The 17,040-nt window shown below is 40.5% G+C and overlaps 1 protein-coding gene across 40 annotated transcripts in view; it reads right to left on the bottom strand.

The window, feature by feature from the left end:
• Positions 1-17,040, bottom strand: part of CALD1 (caldesmon 1) — a 232,443-nt gene that overhangs the window by 124,443 nt on the left and 90,960 nt on the right. For 29 of the 40 annotated variants that reach the window (XR_006059687.1, XM_060414848.1, XM_060414870.1 and 26 more), the window contains one exon: positions 5,516-5,608. The exons of the other annotated variants lie outside the window; for them this stretch is intronic. The gene's annotated coding sequence lies outside the window, so the exon portion shown is untranslated. The remainder of the gene's footprint in view (positions 1-5,515; positions 5,609-17,040) is intronic. 40 annotated transcript variants of the gene reach the window in all.

The raw sequence follows: 17,040 nt of genomic DNA, 5'->3' as shown, positions 1-17,040 counted from the left end.
TCTTTAAAAAATAAAACACACTTTGACTATTTTTTTTTGCTTTTTCATTTAATTAATTTCAGACAGGAAGCAAAATCATCTAAGATTATCTGTTAGTATCTGTCTTAAGACAGAGTCAGATTTTGTGGGACCTGAAAATTATTTGGGAGTCCTTTAAGAAAGTGAATACAATGTTAAACGTAAAAACTTAGGCAGGGGTGTGACAGACATCTGTTCAAAGGAGGAGCTCTGTGGCTTAAGCACACCACTGGTTTCACAGTGAATCACTCTGGGTCTGTCACCTTTGATTCTTTGAGCATTCCAATAAAAAGTGACAAACCCTTACTTTGCTCTTAATTTTCAATTATTTTGATACTACAGTTATGTCTCCCCCTAAAAAATTCTTCTTGAAAACAGAATTTAGGAAACAAATAAGGCAGGGGACAATTAAGTACCATTCTTCAAAGCAATTTTCAGAAAAGTAGAATTAGAGATATAGCCAGTGCCCTGCAGTGCTTTGCCTGTAAACCACATAATTAAGAATGATAGGTAAACGAGACAGCGGAGGTATATAAAGTATTATGACTCTTTGTTAAGATAAGGCCAATAAAAAATAAATAAAAGAACCAGAAATCACAATTTATGTCAATGAGTATATTATTAGAGTCACTAGATTTCCCACTGCCTTCAATAAAAAAAAGTCCATTTTATAGGAAGAATGAAGGAACACTAGACTTGTTAATGTAGCCCAGAGCTAATATAGCACTGGCTAGAGAAGCTCCAATTCAGTATATAGCTGTAGAGTGAATACATTAATGAGTGACTGAATATGTATGTTTGAAAAGCAAGAAAAGGACAGATGGTGCTAATAGTGGTCACAAGCCTCCCCCACCAACCCTGACGCATAACTGCACCTTTTAGTTCTAATCCATTAGCCAGCAAGCTGGGGGAGGCAGTGGATATGTCCCCAGAGTCCCTCATGGTAACAAATGTCTTTATGTTTATACATCTTGAGAGTCTGTGATGGAATCAGATTCACAGTCATGGGTATAATATACTTATGGGAGGAATCTTTTGAAGAACTTGAAGAAAATGCTTTTAGAAGAGCGCCTTCCTTCAGGCCTGACATGTGTTTGTATTCACTCCCTCTCTGCATTCTCTGAATATGATAAACACACTTCTCTCCAAACTCAGGATGCCCCGTTCCACGGTATGTCGTTCTTGGTCATTAAATAACAGGACTTGATATTAATGTTGGCTGTCTCCATCCCTCTTTAACAAAGTGTTTTCAGCCAAAGATATTAAACTAGTCAACCTCTCTTTTCCCCTGTCAGAGAAACAGCCAGCCTCCTGAAATCACAGCTCATTTATACCACATTGGCGTGAATATTCAGACTCCATTTGTCTCCAGCTCTTAAAGACTGGTGTTAGAGTGAATGATAGACATTTTGTTTTGAATTAGCAAAAAGGAGGAGGAAAAAAAAAACCACCCAAGTAATAAGTTTGGCCTTAAAATATCTGTTTCAGGGAATGCAGCTCTGCTTTTTCCTCCAGTAAAAGTTGATTTAAAAAAAATCTAGATTTAATTTGGCGTTAAGTTGGACCTGATACAGAAAATAGTAGGAAGGAAAATGTCTTAGTCTTCCCCCTGCCTCAGACGGAGCCTTTAAACCCTACTGGAGGACTGTTCCGTGGACTAGTGCAAGATGTTTGCAGCTTTGTTTTGTCGAACATCCCAAAGCAAACTTTGGAAGTGGTTGAGTCTGTGTCCTTGAACTGTACAAATCCTGTCACAGTTGGAACCTCAGACTTCTGATAGTTTTGTTTGAGAGCTAAATAGCAGGATCATTCTTTTTTTTTTCCTCTTTATGGCATACTTACTCATGTTTTTTGGAACAGAAGTCTGGAAAGGAGTTCTAGGCAAGAACTCCTGGCACCATTGTTTGTTTTTCTCGCTGCTATCTGTGCCTTGATCTTGGTTTGCCCACCCTGACAAAACCTCTTTCCATCAACAGCCATGCTGGATGGAGGTGCCTCCTAAGGCCAGGTGCAATTTCCTGGCCAAGGAAACACCATCACTTGGCCAAAGCTATAAAATCTGCACATGGTGATGCTGGAATGTCCTGTTACCTTCCTTATCATTAAAGTTTCAAGAACTGGGAAGACCTGAGAACCCATGCTCCTTGAGTCCTCTTGATTTCTAAGCAAACTTGGGCGTTGTTCTGCAGTCACTACCAGAAATCTGTAGAAAAGACTTTTAGTGCAAAAGTGATCCCTTCAGATTGTGCTGTAACAAGTACAGACACACTTGAATTAAACAGGAGGCTGAATATTGTGTCAAGAGTGTCCAGAGAGGCTTGTTCTGCAAAACTCAAGAGAAGATAAAGGGAAAAAAACCCCTCTCTTTCCATACCATCTGGAGCTTCAACTGACTCTAAAAATACTGGCCCATAGTGGTTATAAAAACTCCCATTTATGTTGTTCTAAAACAAGGCAAAGCCTGCTAGGTGCTTACAACTCAAAGCACTTCTTATACATGCTCATAGGAAATGTATCTTTCTCTTCATATCCTATAGCTGAATGAAATGAATAAAATGCAGTCTGGGGGCACCTCTGCTGGCCATTGGCCACCATTCATTTGGAATACCCAACCTAGGCCACTCAAGGATTGCAGAGCTGTTTTCTCTTGACTTCAAAATTTCTCCCTGCTCATTTTACACAAATAGCAATTTATGTAAAATCCACTGACACAGGTGCCATTAGCACTTTAGGTCACTGAGTGAAAAAGGGCATCTTTGTCCTGGCAACTTGAAGAATACCAAGAGGCAAGTATGGAAGTGGAGGGTACTTGAAGAAATCTGGTATCTCAAAGTTTAAGAAATGGAACAGGGTATGTAGAGAAGGAGGAAATTTACAAACCTCTGACAGGCTCTCCTGCTAATAATCAGACAATCCAAAGAAAGATCATGGGTTTCTGCTAGAGAAAGAGAACCAGTGGAGAATGGGGAGGGGGATGAGCTTGGAGAAGCAACGAAAAGAAATGACACTTTAGAAAATAACTGAGAAATGAATGAATAGTTTTCTTCCTTTTGTTTGTATCACACTAAGCAGGAAAAAAGTGGGAAATCCAGGGCTGGGGTGAAGGTGGCCCAATTAGAAATCACTTTTGATGGTGAGACCCAGAGAGGAGAAGCTGGCTATGGCCACCGTGACCCAGGGCCTGGTCCATTCATGCTTCATTAGCCCCCATTCTGTCCTGTGCATGAAACATGAAAATATCACCAAAACCTCCTTGAAGGCATAGGAAGTGTGAGGAGACCAATGGACTATGGAAGGGGTTCAGTGCAAAGGAGGTACATTCTCCTCAACTGAGTCCTTTACTGTCTGGACAAGACGATGTTCCATGGCAGAGGCGTCCCAGCCACCTGACCTTCTGTCTCTTTGGACACAGAGGCGTCTAATCGTGGACCTCCCCTACTGTCCAGTCTGATCAGCTCTGATTGTGATGGAGAAAATGGTCCTGAAGGGAAGTGCTGATGTATGATAGCCTTGGGCAAGCAGCTGGGGAGTCAAACACATGCTCATGGGTGGAGTTGGCTAGAGAGGAGCAAGCTCGGGTAGAGAAAGCTCCCCAGGAATGGTTTGGGGCAAAGCCCTAAAGGAGAGGACAGAAGAAGGTATAAAATAGGACCAAAGGAATAAGTGAAGAAATAGATAGACATCCACAGTTGCTAACATGCATGTTCTTACATTAGAAATGCCATTTAGATTTCTTCTTCCTGTTATTCATCAGGAAAACTTTCTACATGCAATTTCTAGTGGCATTGTTAAACCGCTGCTCCTCCCTCTGCACTCTTTCTGGGTGGCCTCATAATTCCTATGTGTAGGTTATGATTATGAAAATTTCTATCTCTAGTTATTACCTGGGCTTCAGACGTGCATAGCCCTTGTATTCTAGACACACACCCTTGGATGTTGCACAGGCCCTTAAACTCAGCAAGTCTCAGTCTAACTCACTGTCCTTCCCTCTTGGCTCCCAAAAGAGTGTTCTCAGTATCTGGAGCAGGTCCATGTTATTTACTCTTTGAGGAGTGAGGTAAGTCTCCCGCCATCAGTAATCATATATATATATATATATATATATATATATTTTTTTTTTTTTTCAGTCTCACTCTCCAGCCTTGACTTATTTCCACTTTTTGGAAGTCAGGAGACAGGCAGCAAGTAAGGAGAAAGCACCACTAATAATCATTATTCAGAGGTAGTCTTAAAGCAAATTACAGGTTCAGAGACTTGTACCTTACCTCTCCATTCACTTATTCATTTAATAAGTACTATTGAATGCTCACTATTTACAAAGCCTCCTCTAGTGCTATGAAAGATGTAAAAGGCACACTTTCCAGCTTCAAAAATTATGTAATGAAATAGGGAAGTGAGAGATGTATACAAAGGACTGCAACATACCGTAGGAAAACCAAATATTCCAAGAGTGATATAAATGCTAAGGTAGTTCAGGAGAGGAGACTCAGACAGCTGTCCATATGCAACAAACTAAAAATCAGCATATGGGGGAAAAAGGATGGATATTAGAGACTGAGTTGTGTTCCCACAAATTCATATGTTGAAATCTTAGCTCCAAATAACTTGGAATATAAACAGATTTGGAGATCTGGTCATTAAAGAGGTAATTAAGTTAAGATGAAATCTTTAGAGCATGCATTAGTCCGATATGACTGTGGCCCTTCTAAGAAGAGGAAATGTTGGACACAGAGAGGGCACTCCAAACATGTGCTGGCAGTGGGATGCTAGTGAAGACACAGGAAAAGAGGGCCATCTGCAAGTCAAGGAGAGAGGCCTTCGAAGAAAGCAAACCTGTCGCCTCCTTCACCTTGAGCTTCCAGCCTTCGTAACTGTGAGAAGATAAATCTCTGCTATGTAAGCCACCTGGTTGCGGTAATTTGCTCTGGCAGCCACAGAAAACCTCTTCTCCCTACTAGTGCCAGCCTTGGAAAGAGTGTGAATGAGTGAGGCTTCCTTTAGCTTCTCCATCCTCTACCTTCTGAAAGTCCCTCTTGCTGCTCCCCAGGTAGACTGTCTACTGGTAGAAGTTCTTCCGGGTGAGGAGGATTTGCTGAGAGTAAAGAGTACTTCCTTCTGAAATCATTGTTTGTTCAAAGGTGAGCTCCTTTACCTTGAAGACTGCCTCATCATCTCTCTATTCCCTCGAGTCAGCAACATTCTTGGGAAGTGAGAACTTCATTATTGATTGGGGACTGTTTTGCTTAATATACTATAGATGCAGGAAAAAAAATGTAAAATAAAGCAAAAAAAAAAAAAATCAGATTCCAAAACAGGAAAACAATTCTTTCAAACTTGATAGATTACTTGGTAAATAAACTATGAAGGGCATAGCAGAACCCTTGGTTTCTCACAATGCATCTTTAGCTGTGAGAATTTAGACCATCAGGCAGAAAGGCTATGTAATTGCTAAGATCAGAGCCCTCCCCACCAACAAAACCACATAAACTCTACTCACAGGTAAGCAGTCAAACGTCTGCTTGTGAACCTCTGGTTGATTACCAATCCCTATGAATTTGGCTGGATGATCTTCAAGCTTTTCAATGATTACCTGGGATAAATGGATGGAAACAGTGGAGTGAATTTTAGTTAATGTAGAACTATTCCAAATATTTAAGATACAATTTCTTTCTCAGGTACTGATGTTGGTTAGGACCGTGAAAGGGAAATAAAGCACAGATATAAATAGATATTGCATTTTCAATTGATAGTTGTATCTGCATTTTAAATAAAATTAATACAATTATTACAGAGTCAGTCCCTAAATTCTTCTAAATAGTGGAGGTGAGAGATGGTTTGTACAAAGCAGGGAGCACTACCAATGCCAACAATCAAAGACCAAAGGGATTAGAATATAGTCAGGGACACTGCCTTTTCTAAGTTCACCTTCAAAACCTTCTAAACCTCAGACTCTCAAAGTCTTTTTAGACCCTTTGCTTTGCCCAAAGTCTTCTGCTATTGATGGTTAGGAACTTGGTTAATGGGTAAAAGAGGAGGCTCCAGAAGATTACAAATAATGATAGAAGGCACTAGTAGATAATCTAGAGGTAACTCTCTTGTACTTGAAACACAGCAACAAATATTAAATATTAGACCAAAGAAATAATGAACTGCAACAGCAAATCACATTGCATCCCTAACCTGCCCCAACACGATGCAGCAAGGATGCTATGTGTATAAGTGTGGGAAGTGTAGCTCTGGGTTTTAACATTTGCCTTTTTTGGTAGAATAATGGGGCCCACATGGACCTTAAGGACACACGTTGCTTTCTCCCACCCCATTCTCTGGTTTTTTGCATTGGGAGAAATTAGAAGTTCTTGGAGTTTAGGGACTGGCTTGGAATCACACTGCTGGGAATCAATCTTAGATTCCTAGATTTTCATTTCAGATTTCAAAGGTAAAATGCAAAGCAAACAAAAACCTGCCTAGCATGGTATCAGTGGTCTGTATCCGTCTCAGGAAGGCTGGTTTGCAAACTAAGGATGGGGAACCCTGAGGGGCTTGTAAATTGTTTGGCAGGGCCAGGTGTTATTTCTTATTCCATTTCTTTATTCCTGAGAGTCACTCAGGCTACCTTCAGCTCCCCTCCCTCAACCTCTACATCTCCTCCTATTTGTCCAAAATGCACACTTCAACTGTTGTATTGTCGTACACCTACAGTACCTTGCTCAGTATTCTGGAGATGTGGGCATTGATCTTAAGGAGCCTGATATCTAGCTGGAGTGATAGAAGATATAATTATCCTTCTAGGTTACAATGCTAGAAAGTGGTAACAGCTCCAAATCCCATTTAAATTCCTTTACTTCTGCTGTGGGCCTCATATTGGAGGACTTTCTTATAAAATTGCAGAAAAGGGGGACAAGAAAATCTGTGAGACATCTGCTAGTTGGAGAAGTTGCTCAAGCCTGGCTTACAATCTAGTTCCCTACAGTTCCTAGACTTCTGCCAGCACGCAGCAGGGCATCCAGAAATTTTGTTGAGTGAGTGAACAAAACCAAGAGTTAGAGAGGGGTGATGAACTCCTCAAAACTGTAGGCCAGATTTTGTGTATTACCTTTCATTCACTTCTGAAATAGTCTCTGCTCCCTTTTTCCCTCCCCCTCAAATTAAGAACCACTGCCTAAATGCTTAGGATAGCACTGGTACGTGTGCATTAAGTGTGTTAAGTTGCTTCAGTCATGTCCAATGCCTTCAATCCCATGGACTGTAGCCCTCCAGGCTCTTCTGTCCATGGGATATTCCAGGCAAGAATACTGAAGCGGGTTGCCATGCCCTCTCCAGGGGACCTTCCCTACCCAGGGATCGAACCTGTGGCTCTTATGTCTCTGGCATTGGCAGTGGGGTTCTTTACCGTTAGTGCCAGCCCTGGCATAGCACGAGAGGATAGAGTTTAGATGAGAACAAATCCCATGAGTAAATTTAAAAACAAATAAGGATTGAGTACCTAGTCCCCATGCTGCCACATCCAGACCTACTGCGTCTATTCCCTGGCCTTTCTTTCATCATCTCTAGAATGCAAGGAAGGCATGATCCCTGTCCTTCCTAACTTCAGGGCAGCTTCAAGGGCCTAAGAGTTAGCTGATGGTCTTGACCTTGGCTGTATACCACAATCACTCAAGGAGCTCTGAAAAAATGACCCAACCCAGGGACCCTCCTTTGATCAACCTAATGAGGATATGGGGGGTTAGGCCCCAGGCATACGTGTTTCTCAACTGTCCTCAGTGAGTCTAAAGTGCTGGCAGGTTGCAAGTCACTGAGATAAAGACGCAGACTTCTCTTCCAAATCACTGAGCCCTGTGCACATGTACAGTGCAGGTGGGAGAGATTCCCCTCCAGGTCCTGCTCCTCTCTATGTGCCAGGAACATATCTGAGATTTGCCAGTGAACAAACAGCCAATGAACCTGGCTTCATGGCACTTATGGTAGACTGTCCCCCTAGAATCGAGGTTCTCAGACTGACTGCATATCAAAGTCTTCTGGGAGAGCTTTTTCAAGAAAATATGACATGGGAAATTCCAGAGAGGTGTCCAGAAATCTGTGCATTACAAGAAGTTCCTTACATTCAGATGCTGATGCGGATTATAGTAGCCACTCCACATGTTGCTCTTGCTGTTGTTTAATTGCTAAATCATGTCTGACTCTTGGCTACCCTGTGGACTGTAGCCCTCCAGGGTTTCCCAGGCAAGAATACTGGAATGGGTTGCTATTTCCTTCGCCAGGGATCTTCCCCACCCAGGGATTGAACCCAGGTGTCCTGCGGTGGCAGGTGGATTCTTTACCACTGAGCTAGCAGGGAAGTCCACCCCTTCCACACAGGCCTCTCATTCTTGACCCTCAGGCTTCATCGAAGGAACAGGAGACTAGAGGAAATCAGGGAGTTACTTGCCTAATGGATGAATCAAGAGATTTAAACTTGGAGGGAAAAAAGTCCTCAGTACCTTCCCCCAAACCCTCTGGCAGGGTCAGTACTTGTTTGCCTAGTTTCCCTTTCCCGGGTCCCAATTCCCTCAGTATTTTTATTTTTAAAATTGGGAATGAATAAAGAAAAATATAAAGAAATCGGGGATCTGGGGAAATGTTTCTTTTTTGGTTTGTAGAGTCTACGTGTATGTTAATGAACCATCTTGTTAGTGAGACAAAGATAGAAAGGCTTTTGAGAAACCGTAAGGTGAATAGTGCAGTGACTAAACACAGAGTTTGTCTTCACATATTTATTTTCAGATTGAGGACGGAAGGGCCAGAAAGTTGATGAAGCTCTCACTTCCTGTTTCAAGACCATTTTCTACTGTCCACTACCTTGCAACTTCAGATGCTTGCCTGGGTGAACCATTATTCACTGGATCCCTTTAAGCTTTTCATTCGGTGCCCAACATGTAGAGATGGACTGACTTGGCTCAGCTGCTGAAATTCTCTGCAGGCAAAGCTAAGTCTAGACTGGACATGGTAAGGAAAGGAATGACCTGAGATGAAGGTAGAGGGGCCAGAGGAGCGAGCTGGATGGTGTGAGGCACATGAGCCCCGCTGCCTCAGACCAGTCGCCTTCCCAGCCAGTGGCAAAAGGCCAGGTGCTATTTATTGCTCCTTTGATTGAACTGTCTGCTCAGGCATGTGGGGAAACTGGGGTTTTATATGAAAGCATTCACTATGGGAGAATCAAGGTGTAATAAAAAGAAAGGAGGAATTTCTCTCCCTTCAATCAGCTTTCTAGTCTTCTAAGGGGAGTGATTTTCTTAAAAGCCTCAGGAAACCTCTAGGTAAAGCCACTCAGTAGCATGAGGAGCAGGACCTAGCACCTTCCTAGGTTACACAAATGGAAAAATATTGACAGTACATACTTGCAAAAAGTGGTTATGCTTCTCCTTTAAAATTCCTATCACAAGTGTTCACAGAAAGATGCCATTTTCCAAAAGGATACCAAGGGGTCGGATAAAGGAGAGTATCTCAAATGATAACTTATTATAACAAGGGTTTATCAAAAAGATTCAATTAGAGATCCTTTATAAAAAAGAATAACTTCATGGAGTCAACAGGAAGAACTGGGTTTTCATTAATTTATATACTGTCTTGTGGAGTTGAGTTAGGATCCTTTGATTTCAACATTAATATTTATATTAAAAAATCCCCCATAACACTTTTGTAATATGCTCTGCTGTCCTTGTGGAGATTCTGATAACTACTGTGTGTTAAGGGTTTTTAGTGCCAGGCCCTGTGCTAAGCTCCTTGCATATATCTCATTTATCATTATAACGACCTAATGAGATACATGTTCTTAACATAGGAGAAGCCCTGAGAAGTTTGTTGTGTTTAACACATTGGCCTAAATTCACCCAGCTAGTAAGTAATGAAGCCAGTATTCAAATCTGGGGGCAGACTCAGCCTGACAGGTATAGGAGACAGACACACACCCACATTCATTTACAGATTGAGTGAGTTCTCTAAGCCAGGACAGGACACACAGTGAGGAGCAAGGACTCTGCTCTCATGGAAGTTATATTCTGGTGGAGTAGATAGCACGCATATTTCCAATAGTGAGCAAATAAAAGAGCCTAATGTGATAGAGAGCCACTGAATGCTGGATGGTGAGAGATGGTCTCTCTGAGGAGGAAATACCTAGGCTGAAAATATATTTCTAGTTTAAGGAGTCACTCATGTGAAGAGTGTTTCTGGAAGAGCCTTTGAGAATCCTGGTGGGAGGTAGAGGGTTTTATGAGGTGACTGTGTGTTCTGTGATCATGAAACTCTTCCAAGTTGTTCAGTCCCTACGGGATTCAGGCTTATCTGTCCATTAGCAGAATATACAATGCTGAAAGATGTGCTGAACAAAAAGGGACTTACCAAAAAAAAAAAAAAAAGATCGTCAGAGCACCACCTTTGCCAGAAACCATGAGGATGGCAGAGGTGCTGGTCATCTGTCTCCAGCCATCGGGTGCATGCCAGGGATGCAATTGGTTACCTGAGCATCCAATGCCCAGGACAATAGACACCCCCCTGCTCTCCTGTTAACTCGGTAAACTTGAAGAGAGCTGTCTTCTGTGCATTTCCATGACCTCCTTTCAGTCTTGTGCATCGGAGAATAAGGCAGAATATTTCTTAATAAAAAAAAGAATGAAACACTACAGGATATAATCCTTGGAATGGGAAAGGAATGGTAAGAAGCTATTTCAGACTTAGTTGGCAGGAAGTCACATAATTTGTGGGAATGGAAATTAAAATAAAATATTTAAAAATAGATCTATGGGTTTTACTCAAAATGCGCCAGTAACAATAAAACATTAATAATTGTCTCTTGTGAATTTTCTCTGTTTTACATTTATAGTTGAATATGGGACCGAGGAGTATTTTGGAAGAGAAGAAATATGTGATCTCAGGGAATTTGGGTCACTTAAGTAAATACTAATGAGTGAGTTGACCTTGACCAAGTTATTTAAGTACTCCTGGCCCCTCAATTCTTTCATCTGTAACATGAAGCATTTGGAATAGATTTTTAAAGATCTCTCCAATTCAGAGGGTTTTCCTATAATTCTATGGTTTTTTAAGGAAAAAATATATAATGTGTATGTCTCAGTATCTATGAATGACCTTGTTATGGCTGGGAATAAAACAAGTTCTATCAAGTTCAGCATCGAAGGGGGTTCCCAGAGAAAAGAATTGCTTTTCAGGGACCATCTACACCACCCCTTCTCTATTATTTCTAAAAGATAAATGTATCTTACATGTATCTTACATGTATCTACTATGTGCAAGGTACTTGATATTTGTTATCTAATTAACCTTCAAAAGAAAACCGAAAATAGTTGTTTTAGTATCTTATTTCAAAGTAAGGACACAGATTTAGATTCATTGTCACATAGTTAACATGTATCAGAGTTGAAATTGCATCCCAGACTTGTTCAACTTCAAAGGCTTTCTAGGACTGAACACTTGGAGTGGAAAGGACAAGAGTCAATAAGAGAATAAGAAACAATGTTTCTGAAAAGCACAGCAGAGTTTTCTGCAGTATTATGGCACTGAGTAGGAAAAACTCAAAAGTACAAGAAGGAAGAACTACTTTGGAGTTGATATATCTATTTCTTAATTGCGGTGGAAGTTACACAACTGTCTGTATTTGTCAAAACTTATAGAACTGTACACTAGAAGGAGTAAATTTTTACCATATATTAATTATACTTTGATTTAAAAAATGCAAGCAAGAAAAAAAAAGAGGAAAAGGTCTTGGGATATAGTCTCAGACCTTTGAAGAGTTCATCTGTGGAGAAGGGGCAAACTCGAAGTCAATGGAATCGTAGGAAATGGCAGGTGAATTTCAAATTCAACTAAAGGGAATTTCCCCAATTCTATCAAACCACAAGAAGATAAAGTAACTCAGTCTGGAGGAAAGTAACATCACCTAGTACCTCAACTGGATACCCATGTGGAAGAAAGGAAAAGAAAATCTTGACTTTTATTTAATATCATATACCATACACCCCCTCCTCCAATTCCAGATTCATTATGGATCTAAATGTGAAAACTTATACATTAAAGCTCTCAGAAAAGAGAAGATACCTCAATGATGTTGGGATAGGCAAAGATTTTGTAAATAGGGTATATAAATTATTAACCATAAAAGAATAAAATTGATAAACTGTACTGCATCAAAATTAAGAACCATAAAGAGAGTGAAAGGCAAACCACAGATTCAGAAAATGTATGTTAGCCAAACTTACATCTGACAAAGGATTTGTATTTAAATATTCAAAGAATTCCCACAAATCAATAAAAAATATGACTCTATAAAAAGTAAGTAAAGACTCTAATAGGTACTTCACAAAAAGAGGATATTAAAATGGCAATAAACATATGAAAAGTGCTTAATTTCATTAATCATTAGAAAATTCTAATTCAAATTACACACTATTAGAATAGCTACAATTGCAAAGACTGACAATTCAAAGTTTTGATAAGCAATTGTAACTCTCATGCACTGCTGTGGGAATGTCAATTAGAATAATCACTGAGGTGGAATATTTGGCAGTATCTGCTAAAGCTGAATATTGGTCTAACTGGTGACCCAGAAAGCTTACTCCTATGCATATAGATGACAAAGATCCATGCATATGTTCATCAGCACACATGAACTAGAATGCTCATGCCAGCACTACTCAAAACTTCCTCAAAGTGGAAATCGCCTCAGTGTCTATCAACGGTAATATGGATAAACTGTGGTTGGCAAACAACAAAATACAACGTTGCAAATTAGAATAATATAATTATCACTCACATAATGAATTTCAGAAACATAATTTTAAATAACAGAGATTGGACACCCCCCTCCCCCAAATTCTATAGGATTACATTACTATGCTGCTAAGCTGCTAAGTCACTTCAGTCATGTCTGACTCTGTGCGACCCCAAGGATGGCAGCCCACCAGGCTCCCCCGTCCCTGGGATTCTCCAGGCAAGAACACTGGAGTGGGTTGCCATTTCCTTCTCCAATGCATGAAAGGGAAAAGTGAAAGTGAAGTCGCTCAGTCGTGTCCGACTCTCAGTGACCCCATGGACTGCAGCCTACCAGGCTCCTCTGTCCATGGGATTTTCCAGGCAAGAGTACTGGAGTGGGGTGCCCTTGCCTTCTCCAAAAAACAAACAAAACTGTCACTAGGTGTCAGAAGTCAAAATGATGGTTATCCTGGGGCAGTGGGGGAGGGGAGGAGGCATGACTGTGGAAGGGGGCACGAGGAGGGTTCTGGGGTGCTAAGTAATGTTCTGTTACTTGATCTGGGTGCTGACTACATCACTTTGCTCATTCTGTGAAAATTAACCATGCTGTTTAGTTACGATTTGTGTGTTTTTCTGTATGCTACACATCAATAAAAAGATTATTTTAATAACGTGAATAGAAAAAGAGGAAGCCTCAATCTGGAAAGATGACAACTAAAGGGAATTTATGAGCTCAACATATATAAAATTATGAAAATTTAATATTCCCAGTCATATGTTACTATATATTAGAGTAGGAAAATAAAATAATAGAAAGACAAACAATGAGAGAAAACAAAAACGTAATATAAATGAATGTACTCTGTAGGGGGAAAATCGCAGTCGGGAAGGCTGGGATCAATTTGGCCAGTTATTTCTAAATTAAAAGTCAACACTGGATTATTTACCAATGACTTAGTGAACTTTCCACATATATATTTTGGCTTACTATATCTTAGAAGGGAAATATTGAATGTTTTTGCAAGTGGCCCATACCAAAGCAATTCAAATACAGGGACTACTTATCATCTTAAGATGCTGTAAAACCTTGCAGTGCATTCAGGCCCTTGCTCACTAACCACAGTGCCTCCTCTTCACTTTGCACCGCTGCTCTTCCCAAATCTCCAGTGCCTTGCTGCTGCTGCTACGTCGCTTCAATCGTGTCCAACTCTGTGCGACCCCATAGATGGCAGCCCACCAGGCTCCCCCATCCCTGGGATTCTCCAGGCAAGAACACTGGAGTGGGTTGCCATTTCCTTCTCCAATGCATGAAAGTGAAGAGTGAAAGTGAAGTCACTCAGTCGTGTCCGACTCTCAGCGACCCCATGGACTGCAGCCTACCAGGCTCCTCTGTCCATGGGATTTTCCAGGCAAGAGTACTGGAGTGGGGTGCCACTGCCTTCTCTGTCTCCAGTGCCCTACGTATACCTTAAGTTCTTGCACAAAGTTTCCTCTTCAGTTATTTTCAACTGTTTGTTTCCATTTAAGTTTTTGCCTCTGTATCTTGAGTAACACTTGCCTATAGTATGCTTGTATTTCAGTGTAAATTTTTATGCCTGTGGGAGAATCTCTTGATTTTTGTAGGATGCATTTTTCATATTCTTATGAGATTATGCATATGGATATACAGAGATATTTGTATAAACTAGTAGATAAGAGGGACAACATGTATCAACAAAATACTATGTTAGGAATTTAGCTACCAACCAGACTAAATAAAGCAAGAGAGTAAGGAAACTGCTCTTATAATTCAAGAAAAAGTCAATTATCCAATGAAAGTAAAAATTGTCTTGGCATCCTGCAACAAACGTTTCACTGGATTGCTAACAAAGCTTTCAGTATTCAGTCGGGTTGGAAATGTCTTTCCCTTAAAAGCAGCACGGAATTGTGAAAGAAGACAGGCTGTGAGGTTGTAAGAGAGATATATGAGCTTAGGCATCAGTTACTTATTTTTGCTAGTGGTGAAGAAATTTGCCTGCCAATGCAGGAGACATAAGAGATGTGGGTTCAATCCCTGGGTTGGGAAGATCCACTGGAAAAGGGCATGGCAGCCACCAACTCCAGTATCCTTGCCTGGAGAATTCCATGGATGGAGGAGCTTGGTGGGCTATAGTCTATAGGGTCGCAAAGAGTTGGACATGACTTAAGCAACTTAGCATACATGCACAGCAGAGTCTATTTTAAAATGAGGATAATAATAACTGCTTTGAAGGGCTTTTACTCATCTGTGCCTATGTAGTATTTTGCTAGTGCTGCTATGGAGGCATTGCCACAGTGGGCTGTCATCTTATGAACATGGGCTTCTTTTATTTTTTTTTTACAATTAAAAAAATTGGAGTATAATTGCCTTACAGTGTTGTGTTAGTTTCCTCTGTGCAACAATGTAAATCAGCTATATGCATACATATATCCCCTTTCTCTTGAGCCTCCCTCCCACCTAGCTCTCATCCCACCCCTCTACTACTACTACTACTACTACTAAGTCACTTCAGTCGTGTCTGACTCTGTGCGACCCCATAGACAGCAGCCCACCAGACTCCCCCGTCCCTGGGATTCTCCAGGCAAGAACACTGGAGTGGGTTGCCATTTCCTTCTCCAATGCATGAAAGTGAAAAGTGAAAGGGAAGTTGCTCAATCGTGTCCGACTAGTAGCGACCCCATGGACCGCAGCCTGCCAGGCTCCTCTGTCCATGGGATTTTCCAGGCAAGAGTACTGGAGTGGGGTGCCATCGCCTTCTCTGTCCCACCCCTCTAGGTCATCACAAAGCATCAAGCTCAGCTCCCTTTGCTATACAACTGCTTCCCACTTGCTGTTAATTTGTTTTACAGATGATAGTGTATATATGAGCATGAGCATCTTGATGGCAAGGAATGGTCTTACTCATAATTCTATCCCAAGCATTTAGTAAATTCCATGACATATAATACTCTGTAAAAGTTCACTGGTGAGTGAATGAGATAACATATAAAGTGTCCGTTACTGAATCTAGAATGCTATAGGCTCCCAGTGAATATCACCCCTTTCTTTTCCTCCTCCTTTTGTTATTCTCTATCTGGAAAGAAGAATGAATCAACCCTTAGCTTATTTTTATTAGATGGCCAGGACTAGCCAAGGTAGCCAAGGAAGTTTTTCTGAATTCCCCTTCAAATTTCATGGGAAGCCAAGCCAAAGACACAGCTTATATTTTTGTTCACAGAGGAGCCAATTTTGTACAAGTATGAAGATGAAAACAATTCTTATTTGAACAGAACAAGGTCACATAATGGTACAAAAGAAGGGCTTTGCTATCGTAAAATGGTTCCTATTTGCTGCAGCCTTTCCTCTTTTTTTCTTGGACACTTTTTGAATAGGAATAATCCATGATGTTATTTGCATTGGCCAAGATTTTTCAATTGTTAATAGAAGAATAAGGGTGAATTTTTAGAGGCAAGATAATTTCTGATCAGAGAAGCCTTAAGAATGTGTCCACGGCAGGGTGAGGGCTAGATGTTTATTTTTAAGCTTTATGAAAAGTTCTCTACTTGTCTGAAGCAAGCAGGAAAGTGAAAGTAATTTATGGTATTATGAAATTTCTGAGCTTCTCATGGGAAAGTAGCTGACGTCAGTGTTTGATAAGCTTCCTGTGGCTGCAAACATATGAGACATTAATTCCTAAGAAAAATGCAGTCTTTCTCTTTATAGAATCATGGTGTGCCTGCACCTGGCATTTTGTTTAACTGCCTCCCATCAGGAAAAACCTAATGTAGATATTTTTAGACGTCCAAAGATTGTGGAGAGGCAATGGCAATTGTTTTTGTCACCATCATCATCATAAACATCAGCATCACCACCACCATTATTATCATTATCAATAAGCACTGGTGTTTGTTTATATTATTTGTAAGGCACTCAATACTGGGCCTCTCATGTGTAATATTAAGTGGTACACTTAATTTTTACGTATATGAAAATCTCCAAAGCATACAGTCTTCACGGCACTCATCTGCCTATGTGGTTACGTATGGCTTCTGTATTTTTCAATTGAGTACATTTTATTTATCAGATATTACTTTATTTTTAAATAACAGTTTTATTAAGGTATAGTTCACACACCACACAATTCATGTCAGAGAACTTATCTGTTTAAAATCAATAGTTTTAGTACATTCAGATTTGTGCAACTATCACCACAATCTTAGCCATCTCCCCACTCACCATAATATCCCCTATATCTTCCAGCCCTAAGCAACTACTAAGCTATATTT

The sequence above is a fragment of the Ovis aries genome, chromosome 4, assembly GCF_016772045.2.
Source record: "Ovis aries strain OAR_USU_Benz2616 breed Rambouillet chromosome 4, ARS-UI_Ramb_v3.0, whole genome shotgun sequence".
Classification (NCBI taxonomy): Eukaryota; Metazoa; Chordata; class Mammalia; order Artiodactyla; family Bovidae; genus Ovis; species Ovis aries.
This window is presented reverse-complemented; position numbering and strand designations above follow the sequence as displayed.